We start from the raw sequence: 21,743 nt of genomic DNA, 5'->3' as shown, positions 1-21,743 counted from the left end.
TCACAATTTCGTGCACCAAGTTTTTGGCGCCGTTGCCGGGGATTGTTTGAGTTTGGACAACTGACGGTTCATCTTGTTGCTTAGATTAGGTATTTTTCTTCAGAATTTTTAAGAATGAATTCTAGAGTTTCAAGGTGATGTTTTTATTGTCACCAAAGCTAATTGATTCTCATCAATTTAGCTCTTGAATGTAATGTCCTGCTGAAGCTTGGCTAGCCATGTCTAATTTCTTTAGACTAACATTGCATGATTCCTGGAATTCTTATTAAAAATTTTGAATCTCTTTATTTTCTTTTCCATATAATTTTCAAAAAAATCCAAAAAATTATAAAATCTTAAAATAAAAAATATTTTATGTTTCTTGTTTGAGTCTAGTGTCTAATTTTAAGTTTGGTGTCCATTGCATGTTTTTAGTCTTCTAATTTTCGAAAATTACATGCATTATGTTCTTCATTGATCTTCAAGTTGTTCTTGATGATTTCCTTGCTCTGATCTTTAAATTCTCTTGTCTTGAGTGTTTTGTTGTCTCTCATATGCATTCTCAATTTGTTAGTGTCAGTAGTATACAAACTTCTAAAGTTTGGTGTCTTGCATGCATTGTTTATTTGATTTTAGTTGCATTTTGATTATTCCTCATCATTAAAAAATTCAAAAAAAAATTTTATTTTGTGTCTTTTCAAGTCAATAATACAGAGAATTGAAGAATCAGAACATACAGCAGGGGAATTACACAGAAAAAGCTGGGCATTCAAAACGCCCAGTGAGGAAGGAAAACTGGCGTTTAAACGCCAGCCAGGGTACCTGGTTGGGCGTTTAACGCCAAAAAGGGTAGCATTTTGGGCGTTAAATGCCAGAATGTATACCATTCTGGGCGTTTAACGCCAGGATGGCACAAGAGGGAAGATTTTGTTTTTAATTCAAATTTTTTTTTCAAGTTTTCATAATTTTTCAAAATCAAATCTTTTTCAAATCATATATTTTCAATCATATATTTTCAAAATCAATTTCTTTCCATTTTCCAAAAATTACTTGCTAACAATTAATGATTTGATTCAACATTTCAAGTACGTTGCCTTTTCTGTTGAGAAAGGTTTAATGTCTGAATCATGTCTTTTAATTTCTTGTTAGCCAAGTCATTAATTTTAAAAATCAAATCTTTTTAAATTGTTTTTCAATCATATCTTCTTAATCACATCTTTTTCAAAATAGTTTTCAATCATATCTTTTTGATTTCTACTTTCAAAAATCTTTTTCAAAAATCACTTTATTTCTTTTCCAACTTTAATTTCAAAAATCATTCTTCAATTTTTCAAAATTTTTTTCAAAATCTTTTAATTTATTTTCGAAAATTTCTTCCCCTCTTCTCACATCCTTCTATTTATGGACTAACACTCCTCCTCAATGCACAATTCGAACTCTATCTTTATTGATAAGTTCGAATTCTTCTACCTTTTCCTTCTATTTTTCTTTTCCTCTGACACCTCAAGAAATCTCTATACTGTAACATAGAGGATTCCATATTTTCTTGTTCTCTTCTCTTTCATATGAACAAGAGCAAAGACAAAAGCATTCTTGTTGAGGCTGACCCTGAACCTGAAAGGAACTTAAAGCGAAAGCTAAGAGAAGCTAAAGCACAAATCTCTGTAGAGGACCTAACAGAAATCTTCAAAGAAGAAGAACCCATGGCAGCCGAAAACAACAACAATGCCAACAATGCAAGGAAGGTGCTGGGTGACTTTACTGCACCTACTCCCGACTTCTGTCGGAGAAGCATCTCTATCCCTGCCATTGGAGCAAACAACTTTGAGCTTAAGCCTCAATTAGTTTCTCTAATGCAACAGAATTGCAAGTTTCATGGACTTCCATTGGAAGATCCTCATCAGTTTTTAGCTGAATTCTTGCAAATCTGTGACACTGTCAAGACCAATGGGGTTGACCCTGAGGTCTACAGACTTATGCTATTCCCTTTTGCTGTAAGAGACAGAGCTAGGATATGGTTGGACTTACAACCTAAAGAAAGCCTGAACTCTTGGGAAAAGCTAGTCAATGCCTTCTTGGCAAAGTTCTTTCCACCTCAAAAATTGAGTAAGCTTAGAGTGGAAGTCCAAACCTTCAGACAGAAGGAAGGTGAATCCCTTTATGAAGCTTGGGAAAGATACAAACAATTGATCAGAAAGTGTCCTTCTGACATGCTTTCTGAATGGAGCATCATATGTATCTTCTATAATGGTCTGTCTGAACTGTCCAAGATATCATTGGACAGCTCTGCTGGAGGATCTCTTCATCTGAAGAAGACGCCTGCAGAAGCTCAAGAACTCATTGAAATGGTTGTAAATAACCAATTCATGTACACTTCTGAAAGGAATCCCGTGAACAATGGGACAAATCAGAAGAAAGGAGTTCTTGAGATTGATACTCTGAATGCCATATTGGCTCAGAACAAAATATTGACTCAGCAAGTCAATATGATTTCTCAAAGTTTGTCTGGAATGCAAGCTGCACCAGGCAGTACTAAGGACGCTTCATCTGAAGAAGAAGCTTATGATCCTGAGAACCCTTCAATGGAAGAGGTGAATTACATGGGAGAACCCTATGGAAACACCTATAATCCTTCATGGAGAAATCATCCAAATCTCTCATGGAATGATCAACAGAGACCTCAACAAGGTTTCAACAACAATAATGGTGGAAGAAACGGGTTTGGCAATGGCAAGCCTTTTCCATCATCTTCTCAGCAACAGACAGAGAATTCTAAGCAGAGCCACTCTGACTTAGCAACCATGGTCTCTGATCTAATCAAAACCACTCAAAGTTTCATGACTGAAACAAGGTCCTCCATTAGAAACTTAGAGGCACAAGTGGGTTAGCTGAGTAAGAAAGTTACTGAACTCCTTCCTAATACTCTTCCAAGCAATACAGAAGAGAATCCAAAAAGAGAGTGCAAGGCCATCAACATGGCCGAATTTGGAGAGGAGGAAGAGGTAGTGATCGCCAATGAGGAAGACCTCAATGGACATCCACTGGCCTCCAATGAGTTCCCTAATGAGGAACCATGGGAATCTGAGGCTCACACTGAGACCATAGAGATTCCATTGGAATTACTTCTGCCATTCATGAGCTCTGATGAGTATTCTTTCTCTGAAGAGGACAAAGATGTCACTGAAGAGCAAGTTGCTAAGTACCTTGGAGCAATCATGAAGCTAAATGACAAGTTATTTGGTAATGAGACTTGGGAGGATGAACCCCCTTTGCTCACCAAAGAACTGGATGACTTGACTAGGCAGAGATTACCTCAAAAGAGACAGGACGCAGGGAAGTTCTCAATACCTTGTACCATAGGCACCATGACCTTTGAGAAGGCTCTGTGTGACCTAGGGTCAAGCATAAACCTCATGCCTCTCTCTGTAATGGAGAAGCTAGGGATCTTTGAGGTGCAAGCTGCAAGAATCTCACTAGAGATGGCAGACAATTCAAGAAAACAAGCTTATGGACATGTAGAGGATGTTCTGGTAAAGGTTGAAGACCATTACATCCCTGCTGATTTCATAGTCCTAGAGACTGGGAAGTGCATGGATGAATCCATCATCCTTGGCAGACCCTTCCTAGCCACAGCAAAGGCTGTGATTGATGTTGACAGAGGAGAATTGATCATTCAAGTGAATGAAGAATCCTTTGTGTTTAAGGCTCAAGGATACCCCTCTGTAACCATGGAGAGGAAGCATGAAGAGCTTCCCTCAAAACAGAGTCAAACAGAGCCCCCACAGTCAAACTCTAAGTTTGGTGTTGAACCCTCACATTCAAACTCTAAGTTTAGTGTTGGGAGGTTTCAACATTGCTCTGAGTATCTGTGAGGCTCCATGAGAGCCCACTGTCAAGCTACTGACATTAAAGAAGCGCTTGTTAGGAGGCAACCCAATGTTATATTTTTTTATCTATTTTCCTTTGTTATTTTATGTTTTTTATAGGTTGATGATCATGGAAAGTCACAAAATCAATTGAAATAGCAAAAACAGCATGAAAAATAGAAAGAAAAACAGCACACCCTCGAGGAAAATTTGATGGCGTTTAAACGCCAGTGAAGATAGCAAAATGGGCGTTTAACGCCCAGTCTGGCACCATTCTGGGCGTTTAACGCCAGAAAGGGGCACCAGACTGGCGTTTAACGCCAGGAATGGGCACCAAGCTGGCGTTAAACGCCAGAAATGGGCACCAGCCCGGAGTTTAACGCCAGGATTGGCAGAAGGAGCAATTTTTGATCGCCACTTGGTGCAGGGATGAATTATCCTTGACACCTCAGGATCTGTGGACCCCACAGGATCCCCACCTAGCCCACTACCCTCTCTCTTCTTCACCCATTCACCAATCACCTCAACACCTCTTCCCCAAAAACCCCTCACCTATCAAATCCCATCATTCTCTTCACCACTCACATCCATCCTTCATAAAACCCCACCTACCTCACCATTCAAATTCAAACCACTTTCCCTCCCAAACCCACCCATAATGGCCGAACCTTACCCCTCTCTCCACCCCTATATAAACCCATCTTCACTCCTTCATTTTCACACAACCTACACACTACTTCTCTCCCATGGCCAAACCACAAAGCCCCCACCATCTCCTCCATTTTCTTCTTCTTCTACTCTTTTCTTTCTTCTTTTGCTCGAGGAGGAGCAAACCTTCTAAGTTTGGTGTGGTAAAAAGCATTGCTTTTTGTTTTTCCATAACCATTTATGGCATCTAAGGCCGGAGAAACCTCTAGAAAGAAGAAAGGGAAGGCAAAAGCTTCCACCTCCGAGTCATGGGAGATGGAGAGATTCATCTCAAGGGTGCATCAAGACCACTTCTATGAAGTTGTGGCCATGAAGAAGGTGATCCCCGAGGTCCCTTTCAAACTCAAAAAGAGTGAATATCCGGAGATCCGACATGAGATCCGAAAAAGAGGTTGGGAAGTTCTTACCAACCCCATTCAACAAGTCGAAATCTTAATGGTTCAAGAGTTCTATGCCAATGCATGAATCACCAAGAACCATGATCAAAGTGTGAACCCGAACCCAAAGAATTGGCTTACAATGGTTCGGGGGAAATGCTTAGATTTTAGTCCGGAAAACGTAAGTGGTGCACGAAATTGCAATAACACTTTTGCAATCCCGCACAACTAACCAGCAAGTGCACTGGGTCGTCCAAGTAATACCTTGCGTGAGCAAGGGTCGATCCCACGGAGATTGTCGGCTTGAAGCAAGCTATGGTTATCTTGTAAATCTTAGTCAGGATATCAGAAATTATCAGGATTGATTGTAAAAAGCAGAAGAACATGAATTGGTTACTTGTTTTTCAGTAATGGAGAATAAGTTGAGGCTTTGGAGATGCTCCATCTTCTGAATCTCTGCTTTCCTACTGTCTTCTTCATCAAACACGCAAGGCTCCTTCCATGGCAAGCTGTATGTAGGGTTTCACCGTTGTCAGTGGCTACCTCCCATCCTCTCAGTGAAAATGTTCCTATGCTCTATCACAGCATGGCTAATCAGCTGTCGGTTCTCGGTCAGGCCGGAATAGAATCCATCGATCCTTTTGCGTCTGTCACTAACGCCCCGCCTGCTAGGAGTTTGAAGCACGTCACAGTCATTCAATCATTGAATCCTACTCAGAATACCACAGACAAGGTTTAGACCTTCCGGATTCTCTTGAATGCCGCCATCAGTTCTAGCTTATACCACGAAGATTCTGGTTAAGGAATCCAAGAGATATCTACTTAGTCTAAGGTAGAACAGAGGTGGTTGTCAGACACATGTTCATAGTTGAGAATGATGATGAGTGTCACGGATCATCACATTCATCCGGGTTAAGAGCAAGTGATATCTTAGAATGGAAGCAAGCATGATTGAATAAGAAACAGTAGTAATTGCATTAATCCATCAAGACACAGCAGAGCTCCTCACCCCCAACCATGGGGTTTAGAGACTCATGCCGTGGAATGTATACAATGAAATGTGTAAAATGTCATGAGGTACAGATACAATGTCAAAAGATCCTATTAATAGTAAACTAGTAGCCTAAGGTGTACAGGGATGAGTAAATGACAGAAATATCCACTTCTGGGTCCACTTGGTGTGTGCTTGGGCTGAGCAATGAAGCATTTTCGTGTAGAGACCTTTTCTGGAGTTAAACGCCAGCTTTCATGCCAGTTTGGGCGTTTAATTCCAAGTTTTATGCCAGTTCCAGCGTTTAACGCTGGAATTCCTGAGGGTGACTTTGAACGCCGGTTTGGGCCATCAAATCTTGGGCAAAGTATGGACTATCATATATTGCTGGAAAACCCAGGATGTCTACTTTCCAACGCCGTTGAGAGAGCGCCAATTGGGCCTCTATTGCTCCAGAAAATCCACTTCGAGTGCAGGGAGGTCAGAATCCAACAGCATCTGCAGTCCTTTTCAGTCTCTGAATCAGATTTTTGCTCAGAACCTTCAATTTCAGTCAGAAAATACCTGAAATCACAGAAAAACACACAAACTCATAGTAAAGTACAGAAAAGTGAATTTTAACTAAAAACTAATAAAAATATAATAAAAACTAACTAAAAGATACTAAAAACATACTAAAAACAATGCCAAAAAGCGTACAAATTATCCGCTCATCACAACACCAAACTTAAATTGTTGCTTGTCCCAAGCAACTGAAAATCAAAATAGGATAAAAAGAAGAGAATATACTATAGACTCCAAATTATCAATGAAACTTAGCTCCAAATTAGATGAGCGGGACTAGTAGCTTTTTGCCTCCGAACAGTTTTGGCATCTCACTCTATCCTCTGAAATTCAGAACGATTGGCTTCTTTAGGAACTCAGAATCCAGATAGTGTTATTGATTCTCCTAGTTAAGTATAATGATTCTTGAACACAGCTACTTTATGAGTCTTGGCTGTGGCCCAAAGCACTCTGTCTTCCAGTATTACCACCGGATACATACATGCCACAGACACATAATTGGGTGAACCTTTTCAGATTGTGACTCAGCTTTGCTAGAGTCCCCAATTAGAGGTGTCCAGGGTTCTTAAGCACACTCTTTTTGCCTTGGATCACAACTTTTATTTCTTTCTTTTTCTTTTCTTTTTCTTTTCTTCTCTTTTTTTTTCAAAATTTTTTTTTTGAATCACTGCTTTTTCTTGCTTCAAGAATCATTTTTATGATTTTTCAGATCCTCAATAACATGTCTCTTTTTTTTCATTATTCTTTCAAGAGCCAACAATTTTAACATTCATGAATAACAAATTCAAAAGACATATGCACTGTTCAAGCATACATTCAGAAAACAGAAAGTATTGTCACCACATCAAACCAATTAAGCTAGTTTCAAGGATAAATTTCGAAATCCTGTACTTCTTGTTCTTTTGTGATTAAAGCATTTTTCATTTAAGAGAGGTGATGGATTCATAGGACATTCATAGCTTTAAGGCATAAACTTTAAATTTTATTAATTATGAATTAAGACAAAGACTCAAATATAGATATAAGATGAGACTAAAAAAAAATAAAAATAGAAAACAAAAGAAAAACGCAAAAATAGGCTCCTAATGATAGAGGTTTTCACAGGGTTAGGACTCAACAACCTTGATTTTGAGAAGTGGATGCTCCCTCAGCTTGAAAGGAGAGCTTTTGGCGTTTCATCTCTTGGATTTCACGCCCCTGCTTCTCTTGGTCCTTCAGCAATTTGCAGAGCATGCAGTTCTGATTCTGCTGTTCTTCCTTAAGTTGCTCCATAGTCTCTTGCAACTTGGTGATAGATGCTTCTAGGCTGGCCCAGTAGCCAATTTCAGGAAATTCAGGGAGGAATTCCTGCGCCCTCCTTTTGATAGAGTTGTCTTGCACTTGTCCTTCCATTGACTTCTTGGTGATTGGATGTTCAATGGGTATGAATTCATCTACTCCCATCTTCACCCCAGCCTCTTTACAGAGCAAGGAGATCAAGCTTGGGTAAGCCAGTTTGGCTTCAGTGGAATTTTTATTTGCAATTGTGTAGATCTCACAGGCAATCACATGATGAACCTCCACTTCTTTTCCAAGCATAATGCAATGAATCATCACTGCTCTCTTGATAGTGACTTCAGAACGGTTGCTAGCGGGCAATATGGAACGCCCAATAAAGTCTAGCCAACCTCTTGCAATTGGTTTGAGGTCTCTCTTCTTGAGTTGGTTAGGGACACCCTTAGAATTGGTTATCCACTTAGTTCCAGGGAGGCATATGTCCTCTAGAACTTGATCCAACCCTTTATCTACTCTCACCATCCTCCTATTAAAGGAGTCAGGATCATCTTGCAGTTGAGGCAACTTGAAGATTTCTCTTATTTTGTCCAGATGGAAGTACATAACTTTCCCTCTGACCATGGTTCTGTAGGTATGGTAAGCGGTTCCAGTCATTCTCTGCTTATCTGTCAGCCACATATTTGAGTAGAATTCCTGAACCATGTTCCTTCCAACCTTTGTCTCAGGATTGGTTAGAACTTCCCATCCTCTGTTTCGAATTTGCTCTTGGATCCCCGGATATTCGTCTTCTTTCAGATCAAATTTTACTTCCAGGATCACTGACCTCAGACCCATTATTTTGTGATAATGGTCTTCATGTTCTTTGGTTAAGAACTTCTCTTGATTCCAAAGACTCTTTGGGTTATTCTCTTTCTTGCCTCTTAAATTGGTTTGTTTTCCCTTAGGAGCCATGATATTGATAAATCTTGGCTTAGTGATCACGGAAAAGCACACCAAACTTAGAGGTTTGCTTGTCCTCAAGTAAAAGAAAGGAAAGAAGAGAGAGAGGAGCAAATTCGAATGGTGTGGGCAATGAGGGGTCCAAACGTGTTCTTATAAAGGGGGGGAAGGAGATTTCGAAAAAAATAAGAAGAGATTTGAGAAGATATGGAGAGAATTCAAAAAAAGGGTGAGTTTTTGAATGAGATTTGGAATTGATTTGAGATAGATTTGAAGAATGGTTTTGGATTTTGAAAATTTGAAAGTGAATGATGAAAGGTTGAAGTGCATTTATGTAGAAGAGTATGGGTAATAAAAGGAAAGTTTGAAAAAATTTGAGTTGAAAACGAAATTGTGGTCCCCCCACCTTTCTGGCGTTAAACGCCCAGAATGGCACCCATTCTGGCGTTTAACGCCCAATTGTTGCCTCTTTTGGGCGTTTAACGCCCAGCCAGGTGCCCTGGCTGGCGTTAAACGCCAGAAAGCCTTTATCACTGGGCGTTTTTCTAAACGCCCAGGATGCTGCACACCTGGCGTTAAACGCCCAGAATGGTGCCCATTCTGGCGTTTAATGCCCAAAATGGCACCATTCCTGGCGTTAAACGCCCAGAATGGTACCCATTCTGGCGTTTAACGCCCAAAATACCCCTTACTGGCGTTTTTTCGCCAGTAAGCTCTTTTTCTCTGCTTTTTGAGCTGAATCCTTCTGTAACTCTGTGAATTCCTTCATTTTTGATACTTGCCTCTGTAAAAACAATTCATACAACCTCCTAATGACTGGGTTGCCTCCTAGCAAGCGCTTCTTTACTGTCTTTAGCTGGACCTTTACTAAGACTCACTCAAGTCTCAGTTTTGAGCATTCCTGCTCAAAATTGCTTTCAAGATAATGTTTGATCCTCTGTCCATTAACAATGAACTTTTTGTCAGAATCAATATCCTGAAGCTCAACATATCCATATGGTGACACTCCTGTGATCACATACGGACCCCTCCACCGGGATTTGAGTTTTCCTGGGAACAATTTGAGCCTGGAGTTGAAGAGCAGAACTTTTTGTCCTGGCTCAAAGACTCTGGTTGACAATTTCTTGTCATGCCACTTCTTTGCCTTTTCCTTATAAATTTTTGCATTTTCAAAGGCATTGAGTCTGAACTCCTCTAGCTCATTTAACTGGAGCAATCTTTTTTCACCAGCTAACTGTGCATCCATGTTTAGGAACCTGGTTGCCCAATAGGCTTTATGTTCCAGTTCCACGGGCAGATGACAGGCCTTCCCATACACCAATTGGTATGGAGAGGTTCCTATAGGAGTCTTGAATGCTGTTTTGTATGCCCACAGAGCATCATCCAAGCTCTTTGCCCAATCCTTTCTCCGGGCTATCACCGTCCGTTCTAGGATTCTTTTTAGCTCTCTGTTAGAGACTTCAGCTTGCCCATTTGTCTGTGGATGATACGGAGTTGCCACTTTATGGCTGATTCCATATCTAACCATAGCAGAGTATAGCTGTTTATTGCAGAAATGAGTGCCCCCATCACTGATTAGTACTCTGGGAACACCAAACCTGCTGAAGATGTGTTTCTGGAGGAACTTTAGCACGGTCTTAGTATCATTAGTGGGTGTAGCAATTGCTTCTACCCACTTAGATACATAGTCCACCGCCACCAGAATGTAAGTGTTTGAGTATGATGGTGGGAATGGACCCATGAAGTCAATTCCCCATACATCAAACAATTCTATCTCTAATATCCCTTGTTGAGGCATGGCATATCCGTGAGGCAGGTTACCAGCTCTTTGGCAACTGTCACAGTTACGCACAAACTCTCGGGAATCTTTATAGAGAGTAGGCCAGTAGAAGCCACACTGGAGGACTTTAGTGGCTGTTCGCTCACTTCCAAAATGTCCTCCATACTGTGATCCATGGCAATGCCATAGGATCCTTTGTGCTTCTTCTCTGGGTACACATCTGCGGATCACTCCGTCAGCACATCTCTTAAAGAGATATGGTTCATCCCAGAGGTAGTACTTGGCATCTGAAAGCAATTTCTTTCTTTGCACACTGCTGTACTCCTTGGGTATGAACCTCACAGCTTTATAATTTGCAATATCTGCAAACCATGGAGCTTCCTGAATGGCAAAGAGTTGCTCATCTGGGAAAGTCTCAGAGATCTCAGTAGAAGGGAGGGACGCCCCAGCTACTGGCTCTATTCGGGACAGATGATCAGCTACTTGGTTTTCTGTCCCTTTTCTGTCTCTTATTTCTATATCAAACTCTTGCAGAAGCAACACCCATCTGATAAGCCTGGGTTTTGAATCCTGCTTTGTGAGTAAGTATTTAAGAGCAGCATGGTCAGTGTACACAACCACCTTGGATCCTACTAGATAAGATCTAAACTTGTCAATGGCATAAACCACTGCAAGTAATTCTTTTTCTGTGGTTGTGTAATTCTTCTGTGCATCATTTAGAACACGGCTAGCATAATAAATGACATGCAGAAGTTTGTTATGCCTCTGTCCCAACACTGCACCAATGGCATGATCACTGGCATCACACATTAATTCAAATGGTAATGCCCAATCTGGTGCAGAGATGACTGGTGCTGTGACCAGTTTAGCTTTCAGGGTCTCAAACGCCTGCAGACACTGTGTGTCAAACACAAATGGTGTGTCAGCAGCTAGCAGGTTACTCAAAGGTTTTGCAATTTTCGAAAAATCCTTTATAAACCTTCTATAAAATCCTGCATGCCCCAGAAAGCTTCTGATTGCCTTAACATTGGCAGGTGGTGGTAATTTTTCAATTACTTCTACCTTTGCCTTATCCACCTCTATTCCCTTGTTTGAAATTTTATGCCCAAGGACAATTCCCTCAGTCACCATAAAGTGACATTTCTCCCAGTTTAAAACCAGGTTAGTCTCTTGGCATCATTTCAGGACAAGTGCTAGGTGATTAAGACAGGAGCTGAATGAGTCTCCATATACTGAGAAGTCATCCATGAAGACTTCCAGAAATTTCTCTACCATATCTGAGAAGATAGAGAGCATGCACCTCTGAAAGGTTGCAGGTGCATTGCACAGACCAAAAGGCATCCTTCTGTAGGCAAACACGCCAGAAGGGCAAGTAAATGCTGTTTTCTCTTGGTCCTGAGGATCTACTGCAATTTGGTTGTAGCCTGAATAGCCATCCAAAAAGCAGTAATAATCATGACCAGCTAGTCTTTCTAGCATTTGGTCTATGAATGGTAAAGGAAAATGATCCTTTCTGGTGGCTGTATTGAGCCTTCTGTAGTCAATACACATGCGCCACCCTGTTACTGTTCTGGTAGGAACCAGTTCATTTTTTTCATTATGAACCACTGTCATGCCTCCCTTTTTGGGGACAACTTGGACAGGGCTCACCCAGGGGCTATCAGAAATAGGATAAATAATCCCAGCCTCTAGTAATTTAGTGACCTCTTTCTGCACCACCTCCTTCATGGCTGGATTTAGCCTCCTCTGTGGTTGAACCACTGGTTTGGCATTATCCTCCAACAGGATCTTGTGCATGCATCTAGCTGGGATAATGCCCTTGAGATCACTGATGGACCACCCAAGAGCTATCTTGTGTGTCCTTAGCACTTGAATCAGTGCCTCCTCTTCCTGTGGATTTAAAGCAGAGCTTATAATCACTGGAAAAGTTTCACCCCCTCCCAGAAATGCATATTTCAGGGATGGTGGTAGTGGTTTGAGTTCAGGTTTGGGAGGCTTATCCTCCTCCTGAGGAATTTTCGAAAATTCCTTTGCTTCCTCTAGTTCTTCTTGATCAGGTTGAGCATCTTTGAAGATGTCCTCAAGCTCTGATTCTAGGCTTTCAGCCATATTGATCTCTTCTACCAGAGAGTCAATAATGTCAGCGCCCATGCAGTCTTCTGTTGTGTCTGGATGCTGCATAGCTTTTACAGCATTCAACTTGAACTCATCCTCATTGACTCTCAGGGTTACTTGCCCTCTTTGTACATCAATGAGAGTTCGTCCAGTTGCTAGGAAAGGTCTTCCTAGAATGAGAGTTGCACTCTTGTGCTCCTCCATTTCCATCACCACAAAGTCAGTTGGAAAGGCAAATGGCCCAACCTTGACAATCATGTTCTCTATTATGCCTGATGGGTGTTTAATGGAGCCATCAGCAAGTTGGAGGCATATACTGGTTGGTTTGACTTCTCCAGTCAACCCAAGCTTTCTGATAGTGGATGCAGGTATTAGATTGATGCTTGCTCCAAGATCACATAGGGCTGTCTTGGTGCAAGCGCCCTCTAATGTGCATGGTATCATAAAGCTTCCAGGATCTTGAAGCTTTTCTGGTAAGCTTTTCAGAATGACTGCACTGCATTCTTCAGTGAGAAACACTTTTTCAGTTTCTCTCCAATCCTTCTTATGACTTAAGATCTCTTTCATGAACTTAGCATAAGAGGGTATTTGCTCAAGTGCCTCTGCAAACGGAATCTTTATTTCAAGAGTCCTTAGATAGTCTGCAAAGCGAGCAAATTGCTTATCCTGTTCCGCTTTGCGGAGTTTCTGAGGATAAGGCATCTTGACTTGATATTCTTCAACCTTAGATGCTGCAGGTTTATTCCTTACAGAAGTGGTTGAAGAAGCCTTGTTAGAGGGATTACTGTCAGCACTCTCAGGTGTCTGATTTCCCCTTGGCGTCTGAACGCCAGGATTGGGTGGAAAGTGGGCGTTTAACGCCAATTTTTCCCCCTTTTCTGGCGTTTGAACGCCAGAACTGGGCAAGGAATGGGCGTTTAACGCCAGCTTTCCTTCCCTTTCTGGCGTTTGAACGCCAATAACATTCCTCTCTGGGCTCTTACTGTCCTCAGAGGGATTTTGAACAGTGGGTTGGTTATCCTCTGTCAATTGTTCCTTGTTTGGCTTTTTGCTCTTTTGAGCAGTGTTATTCAGTGTCTTCCCACTCCTCAGTTGAACTGCTTGACATTCTTCTGTTATCTGTTTAGATATTTTCTGTTTTGCTTGATTCAACTGCAGTTCTATTCTCTTGTTAGCAACCTTAGTATCATGGAGCATTTCTTTAAATTCTGCTAACTGTTCAGTCATCAGGAGCAATTGTTGATTAAGCTCATTCATCTGTTCTTGAGGATTAGGGTCAGTGACTACTGTCATAACTTCCTCTTTTGGAACGAACTCATTGCTAGAATATAAGTATTGGTTTCTAGCAACAGTGTCTATAAGCTCTTGAGCTTCTTCAATTGTCTTCCTCATGTGTATAGATCCACCAGCTGAGTGGTCTAAAGACATCTGAGCTTTTTCTGTGAGCCCATAGTAGAAGATGTCTAACTGTACCCACTCTGAAAACATTTCAGAGGGGCATTTTCTAAGCATACCTCTATACCTCTCCCAGGCATTATAAAGGGATTCATTATCCTCTTGTTTAAAGCCTTGGATGTCCAGCCTTAGCTGTGTCATCCTCTTTGGAGGGTAAAAATGATTCAGGAATTTGTCTGACAACTGTTTCCATGTCTTTATGCTTGCTGTAGGTTGGTTATTCAACCACCTTTTTGCTTGATCTTTTACAGCAAATGGAAACAGTAATAGTCTGTAGACATCCTGATCTACCTCCTTATCATGTACTGTGTCAGCAATTTGTAAGAACTGTGCCAGAAACTCAGTAGGTTCTTCCTGTGGAAGACCGGAATACTAGCAATTTTACTGCACTATGATAATGAGTTGAGGATTTAGCTCAAAGCTGCTTGCTTTGATGGGAGGTGTACAAATGCTACTCCCATATGCAGCTGTAATGGGGTTAGCATATGACCCCAGAGTCCTTTTGGACTGATCAATCCCTCTTAGGTCCATAATGGACAAAAGGGAAATGATAATGATTGCAAACAGATAAATTTTTGTTTTTTTTTTTTTGAATTAAACGAAAAAATTAAGATAAAATAAAAGGAAATTAAGAAAGAAAAAAAAATTCGAAAATCAAAAGGAAAACAAAATCAAAGCAAATTGAGAACTGAATCAATTAGTTAATTAAAAAGATTTTGAAAAAAAAAGCAATTAAAAAGATATGATTGAAAAATTTTTATGAAAAAGATTTGATTTTTGAAAAGAGGAAAGAGAAAAACAACAAAAAGACACCAAACTTAAAATTTTTAGAAAATCAAACACTAATTTTCGAAAATTTTAAAGAAAAACACAAAGAGGACACCAAACTTAGAATTTTTATGAATCAAAAAGGGACTAAGAACATTCAAAATCGAAAATTAAAAGAAAAGCAAAAGCATGCAATTGACACCAAACTTAAAATGTGAAACTAGACTCAACTAAAAGACTCTAAACCAACAAAAAATAAAACAGTCCTAATCTAAGCAACAAGATAAGCCGTCAGTTGTCCAAACTCGAACAATCCCCGGCAACGGCGCCAAAAACTTGGTGCACGAAATTGCAATAACACTTTTGCAATCCCGCACAACTAACCAGCAAGTGCACTGGGTCGTCCAAGTAATACCTTGCGTAAGCAAGGGTCGACCCCACGGAGATTGTCGGCTTGAAGCAAGCTATGGTTATCTTGTAAATCTTAGTCAGGATATCAGAAATTATCAGGATTGATTGTAAAAAGCAGAAGAACATGAATTGGTTACTTGTTTTTCAGTAATGGAGAATAGGTTGAGGCTTTGGAGATGCTCCATCTTCTGAATCTTTGCTTTCCTACTGTCTTCTTCATCAAACACGCAAGGCTCCTTCCATGGCAAGCTGTATGTAGGGTTTCACCGTTGTCAGTGGCTACCTCCCATCCTCTCAGTGAAAATGTTCCTATGCTCTGTCACAGCATGGCTAATCAGCTGTCGGTTCTCGGTCAGGGCGGAATAGAATCCATCGATCCTTTTGTGTCTGTCACTAACGCCCCGCCTGCTAGGAGTTTGAAGCACGTCACAGTCATTCAATCATTGAATCCTACTCAGAATACCACAGACAAGGTTTAGACCTTCCGGATTCTCTTGAATGCCGCCATCAGTTCTAGCTTATACCACGAAGATTCTGGTTAAGGAATCCAAGAGATATCTACTTAGTATAAGGTAGAACAGAGGTGGTTGTCAGACATATGTTCATAGTTGAGAATGATGATGAGTGTCACGGATCATCACATTCATCCGGGTTAAGAGCAAGTGATATCTTAGAATGGAAGCAAGCATGATTGAATAAGAAACAGTAGTAATTGCATTAATCCATCAAGACACAGCAGAGCTCCTCACCCCCAACCATGGGGTTTAGAGACCTTTTCTGGAGTTAAACGCCAGCTTTCATGCCAGTTTGGGCGTTTAACTCCAAGTTTTATGCCAGTTCCAGCGTTTAACGCTGGAATTCCTGAGGGTGACTTTGAACGCCGGTTTGGGCCATCAAATCTTGAGCAAAGTATGGACTATCATATATTGCTGGAAAGCCCAGGATGTCTACTTTCCAACGCCGTTGAGAGCGCGCCAATTGGGCTTCTGTAGCTCCAGCAAATCCACTTCGGATGCAGGGAGGTCAGAATCCAACAGCATCTGCAGTCCTTTTCAGTCTCTGAATCAGATTTTTGCTCAGAACCTTCAATTTCAGTCAGAAAATACCTGAAATCACAGAAAAACACACAAACTCATAGTAAAGTCCAGAAAAGTGAATTTTAACTAAAAACTAATAAAAATATAATAAAAACTAACTAAAACATACTAAAAACATACTAAAAACAATGCCAAAAAGCGTACAAATTATCCGCTCATCAGTAAGGTTGGCATTCAACTTGCCCATGATGCAAGGAGATGAACACCTTTACACTAGAAGGGTCAACTTTGATCAAAGGTTGGACCAAGTCCTCATAGACATTTGTGAAGAGGGCGCTCAATGGAAGAGAGATTCAAGAGGGAAGCCGGTTCAACTGAGAAGGCATGACCTCAAGCCCGTGGCTAGGGGATGGTTGGAGTTTATCCAATGCTCAATCATTCCCACTAGCAACCGGTCCGAAGTTACTATAGACCGGGCTATCATGATTCATAGCATCATGATTGGAGAGGAAGTAGAAGTTCATGAGGTTATATCCCAAGAACTTTATAAGGTGGCGGACAAGTCCTCTACCTTGGCAAGGTTAGCCTTCCCTCATCTCATTTGTCACCTCTGTAATTCAGTTGGAGTTAACATAGAGGGAGACATCCTCATTGATGAGGACAAGCCCATCACTAAGAAAAGGATGGAGCAAACAAGAGATCCCACTCATCATGAAATCCCTGAGATGCCTCAAGGGATGCACTTTCCTCCACAAAACTATTGGGAGCAAATCAACACCTCCCTAGGAGAATTGAGTTCCAACATGGGACAACTAAGGGTGGAGCACCAAGAACATTCCATCATCCTCCATGAAATTAAAGAAGATCAAAGAATCATGAGAGAGGAGCAACAAAGGCAAGGAAGAGACATTGAGGAGCTCAAGCACTCCATAAGATCTTCAAGAGGAAGAACAAGCCGCCATCACTAAGGTGGACCCGTTCTTTAATCTTCTTGTTCTTTATTTTTCTGTTTTTTTCCGAAAAATTATGCCTTATGTTTATCTATGTTTGTGTCTTATGATCATTAGTGTCTTAGTGTCTATGCCTTAAAGTTATGAATGTCCTATGAATCCATCACCTTTCTTAAATGAAAAATGTTCTAAATTAAAAAAGAGAAGAATTGCATGAATTTTGAATTTTATAACAGATTAATTATTTTGATGTGGTGGCAATACTTTGACTTCTGAATGTATGCTTGAATAGTGCATATGTCTTTTGAATTTGTTGTTCATGAATGTTGGCTCTTGAAAGAATGATGGAAAAAAGGAGACGTGCTACTGAGGATCTGAAAAATCATAAAAATGATTCTTGAAGCAAGAAAAAGCAGTGAATACAAAAAAAAAAGAGAGATTATGTGCGAAAAAAAAAGAGAGAGAGAAAGCAAGCAGAAAAAGCCAATAGCCCTTTAAACCAAAAGGCAAGGGTAAAAATAAAGTCGTGATCCAAGGCAAAAAGAGTGTGCTTAAGAACCCTGGACACCTCTAATTGGAGACTCTAGCAAAGCTGAGTCACAATCTGAAAAGGTTCACCCAGTTATGTGTCTGTGGCATGTATGTATCCGGTGGTAATACTGGAAGACAGAGTGCTTTGGGCCACGGCCAAGACTCATAAAGTAGCTATGTTCAAGAATCATCATACTTAACTAGGAGAATCAATAACGCTATCTGGATTCTGAGTTCCTATAGAAGCCAATCATTCTAAATTTCAAAGGATAAAGTGAGATGCCAAAACTGTTTAGAGGCAAAAAGCTAAAAGCCCCGCTCATCTAATTAATACTGATCTTCATAGATGTTTTTGGAATTCAATGCATATTCTCTTCTTTTTATCTTATTTGATTTTCACTTGCTTGGGGACAAGCAACAATTTAAGTTTGGCGTTGTGATGAGCGGATAATTTATACGCTTTTTGGCATTGTTTTTAGTATATTTTTAGTATGTTTTAGTTAGTTTTTATTATATTTTTATTAGTTTTTAGTTAAAATTCACTTTTCTGGACTTTACTATGTGTTTGTGTGTTTTTCTGTGATTTCAGGTATTTTCTGGCTGAAATTGAGGGACCTGAGCAAAAATCTGATTTAGAGGCTGAAAAGGACTGCAGATGCTGTTGGATTCTGACCTCCCTGCACTCGAAGTGGAGTTTCTAGAGCTACAAATACCCAATTGGCCCGCTCTCAATTGCGTTGGAAAGTAGATATCCTGGGCTTTCCAGCAATGTATAATAGTTCATACTTTGCCCGAGATTTTATGGCCCAAACAGGCGTTCCAAGTCAGCTCAAGAATTCTAGCGTTTAACGCCGGAACTGGCACAAGAATGGGAGTTAAACGCCCAAACTGGCACAAAAGCTGGCGTTTAACTCCAAGAAAAGTCTCTACACATGAAAGCTTCAATGCTCAGCCCAAGCACACACCAAGTGGGCCCGGAAGTGGATTTTTATGTCATTTACTCATCTCTGTAAACCTTAAGCTACTAGTTCTCTACAAATAGGACCTTTTGCTATTGTATTTTCATCCTTGGATCACTTTAGATCTTTTGATCATCTTTGGACGTCTAGTTCTTAGATTATGGGGGCTGGCCTCACGGCCATGCCTGAACCTTGTTCTTATGTATTTTCAACGGTGGAGTTTCTACACACCATAGATTAAGGTGTGGAGCTCTGCTGTACCTCGAGTATTAATGCAATTACTATTGTTCTTCTATTCAATTCAACTTATTCTTGTTCTAAGATATTCATTCTTACCCAAGAACATGATGAATGTGATGATTATGTGACGCTCATCATCATTCTCACTTATGAATGCGTGCCTGACAACCACTTCCGTTCTACAAGCAAACAAGGCTTGAATGTTTATCTCTTGGATTCCTTAGTCAGAATCTTCGTGGTATAAGCTAGAATTGATGGCGGCATTCAAGAGAATCCGGAAGGTCTAAACCTTGTCTATGATATTCTGAGTAGGATTCAAGGAATGAATGACAGTGACGAGCTTCAAACTCGCGATTGTGGGGCGTTAGTGATAGACGCAAAAGAATCACTGGATTCTATTCCGACATGATCGAGAACCGACAGATGAATAGCCGTGCTGTGACAGAGCGCGTTGAACATTTTCACTGAGAGGACGGGACTGTAGCCACTGACAACGGTGATGCCCAACATACAGCTTGCCATGGAAAGGAGTAAGAAGTATTGGATGAAGACAGTAGGAAAGTAGAGAGACGGAAGGGACAGAGCATCTCCATACTCTTATCTGAAATTATCACCAATGAATTACATAAGTATCTCTATCCTTATTTTATGTTTTATTCATCTTTTAATCATTAATCCTCCATAACCATTTGAATCCGCCTGACTGAGATTTACAAGATGACCATAGCTTGCTTCATACCAACAATCTCCGTGGGATCGACCCTTACTCGCGTAAGGTTTATTACTTGGACGACCCAGTGCACTTGCTGGTTAGTTGTGCGAAGTTGTGATAAAGAGTTGAGATTGCAATTGAGCGTACCATATTGATGGCGCCATTGATGATCACAATTTCGTGCACCAGGGACTTATTTGTCTTAAATCCTCATATATTTTAAACTAAAGGACTTATACGCATAATTGTTAGAATTGGACTGAAACGCATGATGAGATTGGAGAATCGACAACTTGATCACAAAGCCAATTCAATTAAGGAATCTAACTGTAGAAGGAAAAAAATGGTGACATTGGATTTAGACTGGCCAGTTTTGGCAAAAACCGATGAATTAGTAGTTTTAAATAACTTAGACGATTTGAAATGCTTTTTTGTATACCCCTTCCAAAATGACATCATTTTGCTCGTTTGAAAAAAAAATCACATAACCTTATTGTTCATACACTGGTCCGAGCTATAAGGTCGAGTTCAATGAAGACAAAGGGACCGACCTCATGAAAGGTTGGCCCATCGACGACCTCTTCGCAAAGAGCTCGGACAAACACCATAAAGGCCCAAGAAAGGCCCAAAATATAAGAACCACCGCCTACTAGAAGGCAGTTGACCAAAAGATAAAGATCTTCTCCACAAAAGATAAGATAAGATAACCAACTTATCACAAAGGAATATCACCAAGCACTACTATAAATACACTGGAGCACCCAGGTATAACTCATACTCTAATTCTACAAAAAACCTGCTTAAAGCCCGTGCTGACTTAAGTTTTGGAGTCTCTTGCAGGTACCACCACCCCCCGGTGATCGAGGACCAGCAGCACCTCAAGCTTCAACAAGTCAGACACGCCAGCTCCAATCACCCTAGAAGATCTCATCCGAGATTGACCTCAATGTTTCAGGTAACCCTCAGAACATTGGCGCCGTTACCGGAGAACCTGGAAGTCATCCCATCACCATGACAAACAACCCTGCCAATGACCTCAACTCATGATTAGAATAAGGAATGCCACATAAGAACACGAATGCCACACCAAACTCCCCTAAGGACGCACACCAATCCAAGGGAGACAAGCAGACTCAGAACACATAAATTTTAGATACCATTCGTGAATAGCAGGATCACCTCAAACAGTCGAACAAAAAGCTGAACGTTAGCGCGAAGCTGTGCGAGATCTTCGGAGAGAAACAAGACAGCGTCGGGAGCTGGAAGACAAACTCTTAAAGCTCGAAGCCGACTAAAGCCTGAAAACACTTAACACGCATATCACGGCATTGAATGGTATAAGGGAGAATTTAAAATACGCAATTTAAAGGCTTAAGAAGCAGGTTTTCAACCATAGAACTAAACTAGGAAGGAATTATAAAATCATGCAAATCATATGAATAAGTGGGTAAGAATTTGATAAAAAATCACTCAATTAAACACAATATAAACCAAAAAATAATGGTTTATCACCGACCACAAAACTAAAACCGCTCGGTCCAACTGCAAAGATAGCCCCCACAAGGACCAAGACCCATTCACGAAAGAAATTATGAAAGCGAAAGTCCCAAAGGACTTCAAAGCCCCTGACATGACCCCCTACAATGGTACTTCCGACCCAAGTCATCACCTCAGCAACTTTAGGAGCTAGATGTACTTCACGGATGCCTCAGATGCGACCCGTTGCAAAGCCTTCCCGACCACCTTGACCAAGACGTTAATAAAGTGGTTCGACAGCCTGCCGTCAAGGTCGACCACAAGCTTCGATGACCTTGCCAATAAGTTCTTAGCCAGATTTTCTATCCAGAAGGACAAAACCAAGCACACTCCAAGCCCGCTAGGGATTAAACAAGGAGATCGGGAAAGCCTTTGCAGTTACATGGAAAGATTCAATAAAGCATGCCTTGACATACAAAATCTTCCAATAGAAGCGGCCATTATGGGACTCATCAATGGCCTATGAGAAGAAACCTTTAGCCACTCCATATCCAAGAAGCACCTAACATCTCTTAACAAAGTTCAAGAACGGGTGGAAAAGTACATCAGT

General features: G+C 40.7%; 1 non-coding gene across 1 annotated transcript; it reads right to left on the bottom strand.

Annotated features, from left to right (window-relative positions):
* Positions 1-2,087: 2,087 nt before the first annotated feature.
* LOC130971721 (small nucleolar RNA R71) lies at positions 2,088-2,195 on the bottom strand. The gene has a single exon (XR_009082934.1). It is a non-coding gene; the product is annotated as a small nucleolar RNA R71 (small nucleolar RNA).
* Between the last annotated feature and the right edge of the window lie 19,548 nt (positions 2,196-21,743).

This window comes from Arachis stenosperma, chromosome 3 (assembly GCF_014773155.1).
Source record: "Arachis stenosperma cultivar V10309 chromosome 3, arast.V10309.gnm1.PFL2, whole genome shotgun sequence".
NCBI classification, from domain to species: domain Eukaryota; kingdom Viridiplantae; phylum Streptophyta; class Magnoliopsida; order Fabales; family Fabaceae; genus Arachis; species Arachis stenosperma.
This window is presented reverse-complemented; position numbering and strand designations above follow the sequence as displayed.